A 14,953-nucleotide genomic window follows, 5' to 3' on the forward strand; every position below is an offset into this window, starting at 1 on the left:
ATTACAGACAAGGACTCTGAGGTTCAGAGAAGTTACATTACTTGCTCAAAGTCACACAGCTAGAAAGTGTCATAGCTAGGATTCAGATTTGCGTCTTCTAGACTTTAGAGGCCAAGCTCTTAACCATCTTTCTAGGGGACAGATGTGTCATGTCCTCTGGGTCTGTTTCTCCATCTGTAGGTTGGGCCTTGAGTCTGGGAAGCCATGTGAGTGAGCATGATGCTGCTGTTGGTGATGATGGGGATGACAGTGATGATGATGATGGGAGTGGTGATGATGGTGATGATGATGTGATGATGACGGGGTAGGGATGGTGATGATGATGATGGGGATGATGATGAGGAGGATGGTGATGGTAAGGGTGGGGATGATGGTGATGCTCATGGGGTGATGATGATGGGGATGATGAGGATGGGGATGATGGTGATGATGCTGATGACGTGATGATGATGGGGGTAGTGACGGTGGTGATGATGATGGGGTGAAGGTGACAGTGGGTATGGGGAAGATGGCGATGATGATGTGATGATGATGGTGGTAGCAATGGTGATGGCGACAATGATGATGATGATGTACCTACTTGATAGGGTTACTGTGCAGACTAAATGAGGTAACTCAGGCCAAACATTGCTCACTGTGCCTCTTCTATAGTAAGCGCTCTAGAAGTGTTGGGTCAGCTGTGCGCCCTGTGCCGTAGACCTCCGGAGTATGTCCGCTGCATTGGAGTTTATTAAATAAACACCTTCCTCTGCAAACACTAGGTGAAAGGCATGAATCAGAGACAAGAAAGGGAAAAAAGGGTGACACTTTTCTCCCTTAGCGCCTCCTGTTTCCTGCTAAGTCTCTGTTTCCTGCCAACTTCTGCAATCCAGCTTGGTGTTTCTGGGCCTCGGGTCCAGGCTGTGGAGCCAAGACCTTGGGAGGCAAGCCCAGCCTCGGTGGGCTTCCTGGGCCCCTGGACGGCCATCTCACGGCCTCCAGGTAGATTTGGAGGCTGAGAACCTGGTACCCAGGAAGGTGAGGGGCTGCTGCCCTGAGAAGCACGGCCGCACGCAAGCCGGCTCTGGCCCGGCCCTCTCTGCTGGGGGAGTTGAGGATCCTCACCCACACAGGGAGCCAGGGCGGTTCCCGGGCGGTGAACAGCTGAAACCTTATACCTGGCCACAGGGGAACCAAGGGCTTCAAGAGCCATGTCACAGAGCAAAAATTTCCACTCTTCCACACTCACCTCTCAGATGACACTGGAAGACAAGGAGAGGCCGGGTGGGGAGAGCAAAGTGGGCCCTGCGGTCAGACGGTTTGGGTTTAATCCCAGCCCCACCATTTGCTAGCTCTGTGTGACCTTGGGTGAGTTCTTAACCGTTCTGACCCTGTTTTCTTATCTGCAAAATGCATACAATTACACCACCTGTTTCACCGGACTGTTGGAAGGATACATCGAGATCACGCCACTGCGTGAGAGCACAGTTTCTCCAGGTGTCAGAGTGGGGAGGACACCCGTACCTGCCCTTTGTGACGACTGCTGAAAGAACTCCGCGCAACAACGCACATGCCTGGCGCAGCGTGTACGTGTAGAAAATGCTGCCTGCTTTTCTTATCTTCCCTGTAGAAGAGAAAGCCACGCGTCCCCAGCAGCGTTAATTGGACGAATCATATCATGTGTTGAAGGAGAAACTGAAGTCAGTTCATCCCTGTGTGTAAGGGACACTGAACAGCATGGTCCCCACAGGGAGTGGCGCCCTCCTCGAGTGGAGGAGATGCTTTTTGGGGGGCTGTCTGATGGCAGGGTGGGGTCTTTAGCCAACTAGACCATAAGATCCAGCAAGAACGCGGCCCACCCATCTCAGGCCAGCCACTCAGGAGTGGGAGTGAGGATGGAGAGGGGGTCCTCAGGGGGGAGCTAAGGGGTCTCCCGGGGGCTGAGAGACGTGGATTGCTCCCCACTGTATCTACAGTGTCTAGCCCACTGCTGGGACCTCTCCATCCATCCATCATTGATTCAACAAATATCCGTGGGGCGTCTACTGGGAGCTGGGGCTGCAGCCCTGAAGCAGTAAACAGACAAAACCTTGCCCTCTAGAAGTTTAAGTCCCTGTGACTTAGTGTGGCAGCATTCAGAAGTCACTCCCAGATATTCCCAAATGCTGGGAAATGGCTCTCTCCCCCCCCGCCCCCCCCCCCCCCACACCCCAGACCTGCTCCTTCCTCCAGGTTCTCCCTTCTATGGGAGGGGAGCTGCCCAATGGGCCGGGCATCCCAGGGTCAGGCTGCCACCCACTGTCCTCTGGCGGCAGAGGGGTCAGGGAGGGGTGCGGCCCAGACTGGCTTCTGTTCCAACAGCCAGCAAGTGGCAAGCAACCAGTCTACCCCCCACTTGAGCATCACCCCTCCCTCGACACACACTCCCAGGCCCTGATTCTGATCTTTCAACTTTCTCTCAGTTCTGCAATCGAAGGTGTCTCTGGCTTTTCAGCCCAGGCCCTTCCTCCCACTGCCCCACCCTCATTGATACTCGAAGCCAGGCAAGAACAGTGAGCACGTCTGGAGTTAATCAGAGCCGTGGAACGGCAGCCCGTGACTGCGGTCAGTCACCTGCCAGCCGCTGAGCTAAGGGACTGTGTGCTTAGCCCACTGATGCCTCACGTGGGCCCCACGGGAGGTACTGCTGTCCCGTCCACAGGCCAGGGTTGGGGCTCAGACATGAAGTATCTTGCCCCAGGTCACGGGGAGCTCAGCCCCAACTGCAGCACGGCTGACTCCCGAGCCCTTCACTGTTGCACAAACTGCCCGTCCGGGGAAGAGAACGAAGGAGGCTGGGGCTTTTCACACCTAAACCTTAGCGGGAAGGCTTTGAGGACAGGACTTTTCCCTCGAAGCAGCCTGTGGTAAAGCAGGACTCCCCCGGCCTGGGAAATGGCCCTGCCTTCCGTGCGGGAGCACCCCTCACGTGCCAGGAGCACTCTGAACATTTTACATTTCCACCCTAGACTCTAAAACAATCCTTCGAAGGCCACCTTCAGGTCCACAGCCTCAGACCCCAAAGGTTCTTCACGGTCTGTCACGCTAACTAACCTCACCAACTAACCTCACCGAATAACCTCACAAATGCCTCTATCCAACTCACTCTCACTGTGGTGCAAACCACTAAGAAAGGACAAAGGTGATCCCTCCTGGTGTGTGTGTGTGGGGGGGGGGATGCCTTTCAACCAAGAAAACCAACAAACTCCACACACAGACAGGTGACAGCCCCACAGTGGTATTTCGGCAATCAGCGTGCAGGTAGGGAGGAGCTTGTTAGGGGAGGTTGCAAGCTGGCCCCCACTTAACATCCTTGACGGGGCCAAATGAGACGCAGCTCCTGAAGGCGGGGCACCAGACTTCCCGGATCTTAGCCCTCCTTCTAGCCCTCGGCTTGGGAATGAGCTCCCTGGCACATAGGAGGGAGCAAGGCTGCCTGGATTATCCTGGAGGTCTGCAAGGAAAGGGCTGTGTTTGCCATAGGGCCACCAGTGGTCCCCAACTCCCCAGCTTCCAATCATCAAGGCTCAGCCCGTCGTGGAGGCCCTGGGGAGGAGGAGAAATCTGGGGCTGAATTTGGGTTCTTTTGTCACTCTGTGGCCTCTTAGGCAAATCCCCGAACCACTCAGACCCTCAGTCTCTTATCACCCCACACCTCATCAGCTGGGCGCCCTTTAGCTCACTTCAGCCTCCTGAAGCTACTCCCAGCAAATTCATCCCAGGGACTCCTCCGCGTCCAGCTCAGCCCAGGACTGTATCTTGGCTAAGACACCGTCTCCTCAACGTGAAAAACAAAATCCTCTTTTAAAAACAAAGATACGAAGACTTTCAGGCTAATTTCAAGTTAATTTATTTACTTCAGAAATATTTATTCAGGGCTTACTGCGTGCCAGGCACTGTTCTAAGCACTTGACAGTTAATCCTCATGACATCCCAGATGAAGTGAGAATTATTATCATCTCCAGTTTATGGATGAGAAACGGACGAGAAAACGGAAGCACGGGGATGTTAAGTAACTTGCCTGAGATCACACAGCTGATAAGTGGTGGAGCCAGGACTGGGATCTCTGCTGGTTAGCAGGCCTCAGGTTAAGAATTGCTGAATACTGTGTAATTTACATTACAGGGACACATAATATTTTAATTTTGAGAGTGTTATGAAAATACAGACGATGCTTTTACAAGCTCCCTGGACACTCGCGTGCCCATCCCCTCCCAAATCTGCTGGTATTAACGTCTGGTCCAGTGGCTGATTCTAGCCTCCCTGTTCTCCTAACCCTGACCTCCTGTGAGAGTTCCAGAGACGCAGCGCAAGCACCTTGCCCGGACAAAGCTGGCTGATCCTGGCAGGACGCCTGTGAGCCAGCGCTCATTGACAGCCCCACTTTCCAGGTGGGAAAACCAAGGCTTAGAGAAGCACACACACTTGATCAAGTGTGCACAGCCAAGACGTGGTGGAACCACGGACTAGAACCCAAGCAACCTGATAGCAAATTGCCGACCTTTTTTTTTGAGTCATCTCTAAATTTTTTTTATTGTGGCGAAATATACAAAATTTACCATTTTAACCATTTTTAAGTGTACATTTCAGTGGCATTGAGTGCATTGTATTGTTGTGCAACCACCATCACTATCCATCTCCAGACCTTTTACATCATCACAAACAGGATGAAATGCTGTACCCACTAAACACCAGCTCCCCGCTCCCGCTCCCCCAGCCCCTGGGACCTCTCTTCTGCTCCTGCTTCTGTGAATTTGCCTATTCTAGGAACCTCAAGTAAGTGGAATCATACAGTGTTTGTTCTTGTGGGATCAAAGGCCCTACTTTTAAAAACATTAATTCAGGGGCTGGCCCGGTGGCGCAGCAGTTAAGTGCGCACATTCTGCTTCAGCAGCCCGGGGTTTGCTGGTTTGGATCCCGGGTGCGGACATGGCACTGCTTGGCAAGCCATGCTGTGGCAGGGGTCCCACATATAAAGTAGAGGAAGATGGGCATGGATGTTAGCTCAGGGCCAGTCTTCCTCAGCAAAAGGAGGAGGATTGGCAGCAGATGTTAGCTCAGGGCTAATCTTCCTTAAAAAAAAAAAGAATTCATTTCTTATTTGAAAATATACTACATAATTTGGGTAGTGGTCAAAGGGGAGTTCGCCTTATCTCTAACGCTACGCTTGTTTTAAATAAGGAGGAAGAAGATGCATGTGGCTAGATTTATAAGTACAATGTAACACGTTTGAGGGAAAAAACTTCCAAAGAGAACCAAATTGTACGCAAGGAAAAGGAAGTCTCCATCTCACCCAAGACCCTCAGTTTCTCGCCCCAGCGTCACCACTATCACCAGCTCCGAGTCCTCCAGATTGGAATGTGCACATACACATAGGTACATATATATGCAAATTGAGTCTCTTTTTAAAGCACTCCTACAGATGGTAGAAGACTATATAAAAATACCTTCCTTGCATTTTTCTTTCAACAAAACATCCAGAAGATGGTTTCACATCCATTCACAAAGAGTTACTGCCTTCTTTTGAATGGCCGCAGCATATGTTCTCGTGCCTGTTTCGACATGTATAGTATTTAGTTCCTTTCTGATGAATGCTATTTGGTTTCCGATCTTTTGCTGCCACACACAGTGCTGACTATCTTTGTTCTAACATGTTGGGTGCAATGCAAGGATGTCCACTGGGTAAATTCCTAGAGCTGAAGTTACAGAGGCAAGGGGTATTGGCATCTTAAACATCGACAGTTTGCCTAAGTCCCCCCGAGGTTGGACCGATCTCTGCTCTCGCCAGCACAGTCTGAGAGTCCTGGTTTCTCCACCAACACTGAGTGTTACCGAGCCATCTGGGCGTGTGGAAAACAAAATCAGTGTGGTTCTGTTGTGCGTTTCTGTTTTTGGGGTATGGTTGAGCATCTTTGAGCCTGTTCGAATTCAATTTTTATTTCTTTTATGTAAACAGCCGAATCATATTTTTTGCTCTTTTTTCTTTTCTTTTTTGGATGGTTGGTGGTTGGTCTTTAATTTGGAAGAGCTCTCCGTGAAATTAACTCTTTGTTATAAAAGTGGCAAATATTTTTACTAGTTTGACATGCCTGGGCTTATAGGTGTTTGGTCACGCAGAAATTATTAATTCTTATGTAGGCAGATCTAGCAATGTCGAGCTTTCTGGCAAGGCCCATGCTTCTACCCATTAGGCTATACTGCCTCCCACTCTTGATCAGTGCTTTGAAAAGGACGTGCAGAGGGGGCTGCGTCTCCATCAGAGGTCCTCTCCAGGATGTGACTGTCACCTACCTGGACTTACCTCCTTGTCACTTGACCTGGGAGCTTCTTAATGGTCCTCACTGCAGAGTCGTGGGACCATTTCCTACCGCTAGGAACTTGTGCCAGGACACATGGTCTCACGGGGCCCAGGGAGAAGAGGCTGCCCACAAAGCCCGCAGGCACAGAGAGGCCTCCAATAACAGGCTTTTTATGGGGAGGAAAATGAGTTCTCAGCTGCCTGGGCACCCTTCACTAAGAAACAGCTCCTCTGAAAGTCAAATCTTGCCCCAGGCCCTCAAGGTGAGCCGGCTGGAGGCTGCAAGAGGAGGAAGGCGAGCAAGTTCTAAAGGATAATAACCCTGCAGACTCCATTAAGCCCCTTGGCCATTTTCCTATCTGTAAAGAAATGGTTCTTTCCAGCCTCCTGCGCTGAGGGGGCGTGACTTGTTCCAGGACCCGCCCTCCAGCCTTGGTCTTTACTGACAGCGGAATTCCCACCATCTCTCCACTTCTCCGGTGCAAGGCGGATGCAGGTGGACAGAGGGGACCACATTTGAAGGTTTTCTCTAGGCTAGGTTGGGCCGAGAGGCCTGCAGGGACGCGGGCTTTGTTCCCATCAGAATAACGGCAGCACTGATGTGTGCCAGCGACTGTGCTAAGAGCCGCACATCCATTCTCCCATGGGGTCCTCACAACAAACCTCTGCAGTGGGTTTTACTGCTACCACCCCCACTTCACAATGAGAAAATGGAGACTCAGAGAGGGTGCACGGGCTTTCACATCAGCCGACCCCGGCTCTGCCCCACCCACTGTGCAAGCTCTTGGCGAGAGGCTTCCCTCTCTGAGCCTCTGTCTAACTCATCAGTAAGATGAGGATCACGAGACCTGACTCCCAGGGGCATTATGAGGACTATAGGGTGGCGAGTATAGAGGAACCTGCACACAGCAGGTGCTCAAGAAATGCTCATCCCCTTTCCTGCTGCAAGCCCCATCATGATCTCAAGGTCCTTTTCTGTCTCCCCAGACTCATCTTCCTGCTTCTCCCTATACTTTGAGATACCTTACCTCAAAGTCATATTGTCACTTGTCACTTCCTAAACATGCTTCACTTGGTCATGCCTCCAGGCCTTTGTAAAGGCTGTTTCCTCTGTGTGGAAATGCCTTTCTCACTCCATGGCTCCAGAGAAACTCCTACTCATCCTTCAAAACCCACCTTAGAAGTCCCCTCTTTGTATGTTTCCTTGAAATGTGGTCCTCTTCCTGTCCTTGGGCAGAAAAATATCTAGGGTTGTGGCATCTTATTTGAAGAAGGCACTCAAAGTGTTACTTTCCTCCCTTCCTTCCTTCCTTTCTCCTGCACTTGTATTTCCATAGCATTCTATATGGAGTGCAATTGGGAGTATAAATTGTACTGTTCCAGGGACCAGGCAAGCTAAGGCCACCATTATCAGCGTCAGCATCAGCAGCATCAGCACTCAGACAGTATTTACCCGGCACCAGGCACCGTTCTAAGACTTTTAGGTGTGTTGACTCATTTAATGCCTCAAATAATCCTTTGAGGCAAGTGCTACTTATTATCCCCATTTTACATGTTAGGAAGGAAAGTCACAAAGATGCTAAATAATTTGCCTGAGACCACACAACTCAGATGCAGAGCTGGGATGTCACAGCTGGCTGTGACTCTACATGATTAACTTTTACATTATCCTGCTCTTTATGAATGGCGGGGGCCCAGGCGGGGACTGTGGCACCCTCCAGGGCACACACAGGGCACTGTGGCACATGTAAGGGGGCAGCCAAATGCTGGACTTGGAATTGTCAGCCTTTCTGATCCTCTTTTCTCAAGGGGATCCAGAAATATGGAGTTCTATGTGACATCTCCCGCTTTTTAAAATGTTGAGAGTAAGCTAAAATTTCATAAGGAGCATGGGCCTCCTGGAAGCCGCCCTTGGGCCCCGTTTGTGACTTCTGCCCCCTTCGTTTCTGTGTCTTAGCTCAAGGCCAAGCACACGGTAGGCCCTTTGTAGGTGCTGGGACATTTCTGGACTCTGGATCTCTCGTTGAGAGCTGGGTTTGGCTCTCTGCAAGCAGAAATCGCACCTTGCGTCCCACTCAGCACTCAGGATTCTCTAGCCTGCGCTTGGTGTGTCGACGAGGTCCCGAATGGTGGTTCTGAGGTCACCCCCACCCTGGGGCCGTCCCGGGGGCTCCCTGGTTCAGGCTGAGACTTCCTGCTCACTGAGTGCTGACGAGACTCTCAGAGTTTTGTTTCGTCATCCCTCTGATCCACTCAACAGTTTTGGGAGGTTGCCACTGTCATCATCTCTGTGTCACAGATGTGAAAACCGTGGCTCAGACAGGGAAGGGAACTGCCCAAAGGAGGAAGTGGGGGAGCTGGGACTGGAATGCAAGCGGCTCTGATTCCAGCTTTTCCCCAACTGGCTGTTATCAGGCATTCCACCAAACTTGTGATGTTCCTGCCACACATTCCAGGGCAAGCACACTCTCACACCACAGCCGGGACCTGGGGAGTCGGAGGTACACAAATAGGACGCTGGACACTCCAATCTGCCAGCCGCGGTTCCTAACTCCTTCCGTTTCCTATGGGAGGGTGGGGGGTGGCACCGGGGCATCTAGAAAGGACCCCTGGATGCAGTCCCTTATGGGAATTCTGCCCATTCGGGCCTGGACAGGCAGAGCTTGTGGCCTGGCTCAGCCCCAGGCCTTTGGGCTCAGCGGACATGGCAGCTAAAGCAGGTATAGTGTTTGTCATCGCCTACAGACAGACAGGATAGAGATGTGTGTATGTGCACCCGTGCATGTGTGTATACCTTATGTATGCATGTATACATGCATGTGTGCATACATGTGCGTGTGCAATGGAGAAAAGGGGACTTCTCCCCCCAAATTCAGATCCTGTGAAGTTAGTTTAGGACAAAGAACAAAGAGATAAAAACCAGTCCTGAAACTGTTACCACTTAAGTGCCTATCAGCAGGCATGCTCCTGGTGGAAAACCACGCAGCAGTTGAAATAAACAAGCAAGACTTACACGCAGCATCGCGGATAACTCTCAAGGACGTGATAACTCGAGGCGGGGTGAGGGAAGCTGCGTGGCAGAATGATGTGGATGTATTATACCATTTCTAGTAAACATCCACCCACAACATTGCTATGCAGTTTACATACTTTCTACAGGTATGCATATATATGACTGCATGGGTGTAGGAAAGGCCTAGAAGGAAATTATGAAGGCAGTTACCTTCTCGGGGCAGGGAGGGCAGGTTACAGACAAAGGAGAACCGATCCACGCGTCCCTGAGGAATGACACAGTTCGGTGGGTAGGTCGGTCGGGCCGCTGTGAATGTCGAAGGCCCGGGGTAGCTCAGGGCCGGGGCAGGGTTGCCAGAGGTCCCCTACCGGTTCTCTCAGGGCTGGCTGCCCGGGCGGCCTGCGATCCCGGGCGGAGACGAGCTGGGGGCGCTGTTGTGCCTCTTGGGAACGAAGCTCTGCTGCTTCCTCCCTCAACTTCCCCCTGCCTCAGTTTCTCCCTCCACCCCAGTGGGGAAGGTCATCGCATCACGCTGCACACCTCTGTCCCCAATTTCCCCCTGCTCCAGCACACCGAGGCCATAGGACTTCTCTGGACATGTCCCCACCCTGTGGGATAGACAGCAGCGGGGTTGGATCTGGCGTCCTCCCCAGCACGGCCCCAACGGGGAAGCTCAGAGAACACACCCACGTTCCCCCAGACCGACTGACAGAGGGGGCCAAGAGGTAGGCTCTGGGGCCAGACTCCCCGGGTTCGAGCCTGGGCCGGGCAACTTGTCCCCGGGACCTAGGGAAGCTCCTCCACCCTCTGACCCTCAGCGTTCCCCTCTGTAACACGGGAACACCCAGGCGGCCCACCGCTCAGGGATGCTGTGTGGGCGGAGGCGGGTCGTTGCAGCGCAGCCTTGCGCTTCCCTCGCCTCCCGGCCGTCGGCGCGCTCCCGCGTCGCTGCTGTCATCCTCCTGAACCTCCCTGGCCCACCGGCCCGCCGCGCCGGGACTCCGCGGCCGTCCCCCCGCCCGGCGCCTCGCCGCCCGCCCCGGGGGACTCTTTCTACCCTCCCGTCCTCCCCTGCCCTGCGTCGCCTCAGTGCCGCCAGCGCCGCCGCCAGTCGCCCAAGCGCCCGGGTGGGACACTGAGGCGGGAGAGCGCAGGGCGGGGGCGCCGGGCCAGGGCCACCTGCGTGCGCCCGGGGTCGCCTGTCATACCTGCTTCCCGCGGCGGCGGCGTCCAGCGCTGGGGAGGAGGCGGCGGCGGCCGGCGGCTGTGGCTCTGGGGCCGCGAGCGCGCGGCGACAGGGACGGGGAGGGAGCAGGCGAGGAGGCGGGGAAGCGGGGACGCCCGCGGGCGGAGCCAGCCTGCACCTACGGGCCCGGGCCGGGCCAGCCGCGCCGGCCGACTCCCCGGCCACCTCCTTGGGCCCCTTGTGCTCACCGTCCCCGCCGCCAAGCTGCAGGCCCGCACACTCCCTCGCACGCACCTGCCACATCCCTGTGCACCCAACACCCCCGCCCGTCCCCTAGCTCGCACACGGCCCGTTCTCCCTCTGCGCAGCCGGACACCCACAACACCCACGCATGCCCCAAATATGGACACAGAGACCCCCTCATCCGCATGTTCCCCAGACAGACAACTGTCCCCCACAGTCCTCTCACTGAGGATCACATGCCACATACAACACCCCCCTACTCAGCGGTGTACGGGAACGCATCACACACCTGCCCAGCCGTGCGCACGCCCATCATTAGCACCCCCCATCATATGCATCCCCCATGGTATGCACACCCCCCCATCGTATGCACACTCCCCATCGTATGCACTCCCCATCGTATGCACCCCCCCATCGAATGCACCCCCCCCATCGTATGCACCCTCCCATCGTATGCACCCCACCCCGGATCGTATGCACCCTCCATCCTATGCACACCTCCACAGGCACAGATGGTCCCCTGGCAAGATGGGGATGGTAGGGAATTTGCATAGGATCAGGCCCGTGCAGCTGATTTCCCCAGGAAAGTCCCGGCACCTCCTCTGACCTCTGAGTTGGCTCACCTCTGCTTTCCCAGGGACCTTCGCCTTCCCTCCGCCGCAGCCACCCTCTCGGTGGTCACTCCTAGATCCCTGTCCTCCCCTGAGGGCCCCACCCAGCATTAGAAATTCAAACAGCCTCTGGCTGCCTCCCAGTGACTCCCACTGCACCTGTGCTCCAGCCTCAGCACACGCCCAGCCCGCCCGCGCCTCTCCTTCTCACTTCCTTCTCTCTTCTCTGCCCATCAGGTCAGGCTTCCAAGGACCCTCATTCCAGCCACTTTCTCGCCAAGATCCTTAACCCATGGGTCTTCATTTCACACAGCAAACCCCAAACATCTGCCGTCTGTATCCCACCACTGCCAGACTATTCCTTTTCGATGTTGCTGTAACAAATGACCACAAATGTAGTAGTTTAGAAAACACAAATTTGTCTTACAGTTCTGGAGGTCAGAAGCCGCACACCACTAATATCTAGAAGTGGGTAGGAACGTGTTCCTTCTGGAGAGAAGAATCTAGTTCTCGTCTAGGGGAGGATCTTGTCCCTAGCCTTTCCAGCTTCTAGATACTGCCTGCATTCCTTGGCTTGTGGCCCCTTCCTCTATTTTAAGAGCCAGCAATGTCCGACCAAGTCTTTTTCGCACGCCACATCTCTGGTTCTCTCTCTTCTGCCTCCCTTTTCCACTTACAAGGACCCTTGTAATCACATTTGGCCTGCCTAGATAATCCAGGAGAATGTCTCCACTTTTAGGTCAACCGACTACCAACCTTAATTCTATGTGCAATCTAATTCCCCTTTGCCATGTAAGTTAACATGTTCACAGATTCTGGGAATGAGGACATGGACATCCTCAGGAGACCTTTATTCTGTCTACCACAGACACTGAGGCTGCAGGAAGCTGAGCCTGCCGGAGAAAATTAGTCAACTAAGAAGATTTTTGACACTATAAGTTTATGAACCTCTGCAAGTAGAAAGAAGTTTATCATTGTCATTATTTGTGGTTGAGAAATAACAAAATAAAACATGGAACGTTTATTTAATAGAATACTATACAGCGCTTAACAAATATGTGAACGTTCATAGACTTCAAAAGCGAGAGAATTGGAATAATAGTGAGAATGGACACTTTAGCTGGAAAGTTTCATTAATTAATTAATTTGTTTTAAAGACTCAAAGCAAATATTACAAAATGTTAATTTTTGGTTATGGGTACTGAGGCCCTGGGTGATGGTTTCATTATTTTTTGTACTTTTTGTACTTTTCTATTTTTTAAAAATTGATCTCTAAAAAATATTGTGGTCTCTGAACTCAGCGCTCTCTCACATTCTTACGCTTTCCCATCGTTCTGAGTGTTTTCACTTCATTTCACGTATGTTTCTCTGAAGTTTGTCCTAATATACGCGTTCTCACGATTTTTGGTCTCAGGAATCTGCACTTTAAAGAATTATTGAAGACCCCAGAGAGTTTTTGTTTATGTGGGTTACATCTATTGATACTTACCACATTGGAAATTCAAATGATACTTAAAAGTATTTTTTAATTCATTGAAATAGAACAGTAATATACACATTGCATGTTAACATAAACATAAATAAAATGCCTTTATGAAAAATAGTTTCTAAAACAAAAAAAAATTAGTGGGAAGAAGGGCACTGTTTAGCATTTTTGCAAATCTCTTTGCTGTCTGGCTTGGTGAAAGCTGGATTGTCGTGTCTGCTTCTGCATTCGGCCTGTCGCAATAATGGTGTCTTAGCTGAAATAAGTGAAGGAAATCCAGCCTTATATAATTTTTCCAATTTTGTCCACCATTGCTGTTGTCCATGCAAATGTCAACATGATGAAAAAGGCAAATAACATCTTGGTATTATTATGAAAATAACTTTGACCTCGTGTTCCTCTTGAAAGGGACATGGTCCCCTCCCCCACAAGGAGTCTGTGTCCACACTTTGAAAACCACTGTCCTAGTGTATTTGGTTGTGATCATATGAAATTGTTGGTATTTAACTATTGTTGACTTACAAAAATGGCCATGGCATATGGTTCCACCCAATGCATGTCATTTTGGAGAGCTTTTCTTTGGGTTCACCCTGTCTTCTTGGTCAGGCCCTGTTGTTGGACATTATCTCCTCTGGGATTATGTTGCTGTGAGCCGCTGCGTACAAATGCCATGTCTTTCCTTGTGTCGTGATTTCCAACATGGGGAAGCTGGAGGTTTGGGGCTGTCTAGGAACTACAGACTGGTTGATGTTAGGCTGACAATCGTCAAGGTATGGGTTTTAAGCAATTGTGAACAAAGAGAGCTGTGTTCTCGGAGTTTGCTCGGCTTCTTGAAGAGTCCTTCTTTCTTTTTTTTTTGATGGGGACTCTGGCCCGCGGGACGTCAGAGAGAGTTCACGTGGACTTCCGCCAGGTGTTTAGAACTAGGAATCATTTGACTAAACAAAAAAACACACAAAACTTTTTCTAGGTGAAGACACATGGGCTGAATTATGGCACAGTCAGACGAATTCATGTCTAGATGGATTCATGGCTGGTGTGGAAGGTCTCTAAGGGCCCAAAAAAAGTTCTATTGGATGTGTCTATACGCTTGTGGAAAAACAGTTCTCTTGCTTTCTTTAATCAGGTCTGTGCAATTCTAAGAGATGGTGAGATAGGAAAGGGGGTCCCAGGTCAGAAGAACCAGCCCTGGTGATCAGCAGGGTGTTCGATGCTGTGCTTTATAGCCACAATTTAAACAATACTTTGCACCAAAGATAAGGTGAATATTCTGGGTGTTTTTCTTACAGAAAGAGTGGGGCACCGAGCATCCATTCATTCTACTTCAGGCAACTGCACCTGATTTAGCTCTGGGGTCCGCACCTCTTTCTCACCCCTCGTCCATCTTTGGATCCGGGGGACGCTGATTTCATATATCAGCACCCCATTCACGGCTGATGCCACCCTGGCCTAGCGATCAGCACATTATATTCCTCTTGGAATATTGATTGGTTCAAGGGTGGGAGCACCCCCAAGTGCTATGTTAGGTTATCCATAGTCAATGAAACTCTACACAGGGATGCTTTCTTTGGACTTTTGGGGCGTCCCACCTGCTTCGGATATGTTCAGATGTGGAGCTGCAGCTGGGAAGAGGCTGCCTGAGAATGGACCCCATCCAGGAAGATAACAAAGAGAAACTAGGTCCTGGCTTCATCATCTAACCCACATCAAGCTGCACCTGAAGCTGGCCCTATGCCCTGCATATACCAGTGCACGAGGCTATAAATTTCCTTTTTGCTAAGCCATCTTGGTTTGGAGTGTCTGTTGCTTGCAATCAAGAGACTCCTAACTGATTCTGGTGAAAATTTTATCCAAACTACAAAAGAAGGATCTCGGGAGGGGCAGTTAATACATCTCCTTACAGAATCTTGACAGGCTGGAATGTCAGGCCCCAAACTAAGAAGATGGACTACAGCCAGCACAGATGTAAACTGCAGTTAGGCTCAGACAACCAACTGCTGGGCGGCGGCACAGAACACGCGGGCGACCCCCCGACAGGGAGAGCCTCTCAGAGATGCAGTGCCACCAGCAGGACAGGAGGCCCCGGGCACTGGGTCTC

At 51.6% G+C, this 14,953-nt stretch overlaps 1 protein-coding gene across 6 annotated transcripts in view; it reads right to left on the reverse strand.

The window, feature by feature from the left end:
• The window catches only part of SCNN1B (sodium channel epithelial 1 subunit beta), a 57,484-nt gene extending 45,925 nt beyond the window's left edge, over positions 1-11,559 (reverse strand). Inside the window, exon 1 of one of the 6 annotated variants that reach the window (XR_011424719.1) lies at positions 11,382-11,559. The gene's annotated coding sequence lies outside the window, so the exon portion shown is untranslated. Of the gene's footprint in view, positions 1-10,537; positions 10,872-11,381 lie in introns of those variants that run through there. The other 5 variants (XR_011424718.1, XM_070232100.1, XM_023616125.2 and 2 more) reach the window with 5 other exon arrangements.
• Positions 11,560-14,953: the final 3,394 nt, after the last annotated feature.

Source organism: Equus caballus, chromosome 13 (genome assembly GCF_041296265.1).
Source record: "Equus caballus isolate H_3958 breed thoroughbred chromosome 13, TB-T2T, whole genome shotgun sequence".
NCBI lineage: Eukaryota > Metazoa > Chordata > Mammalia > Perissodactyla > Equidae > Equus > Equus caballus.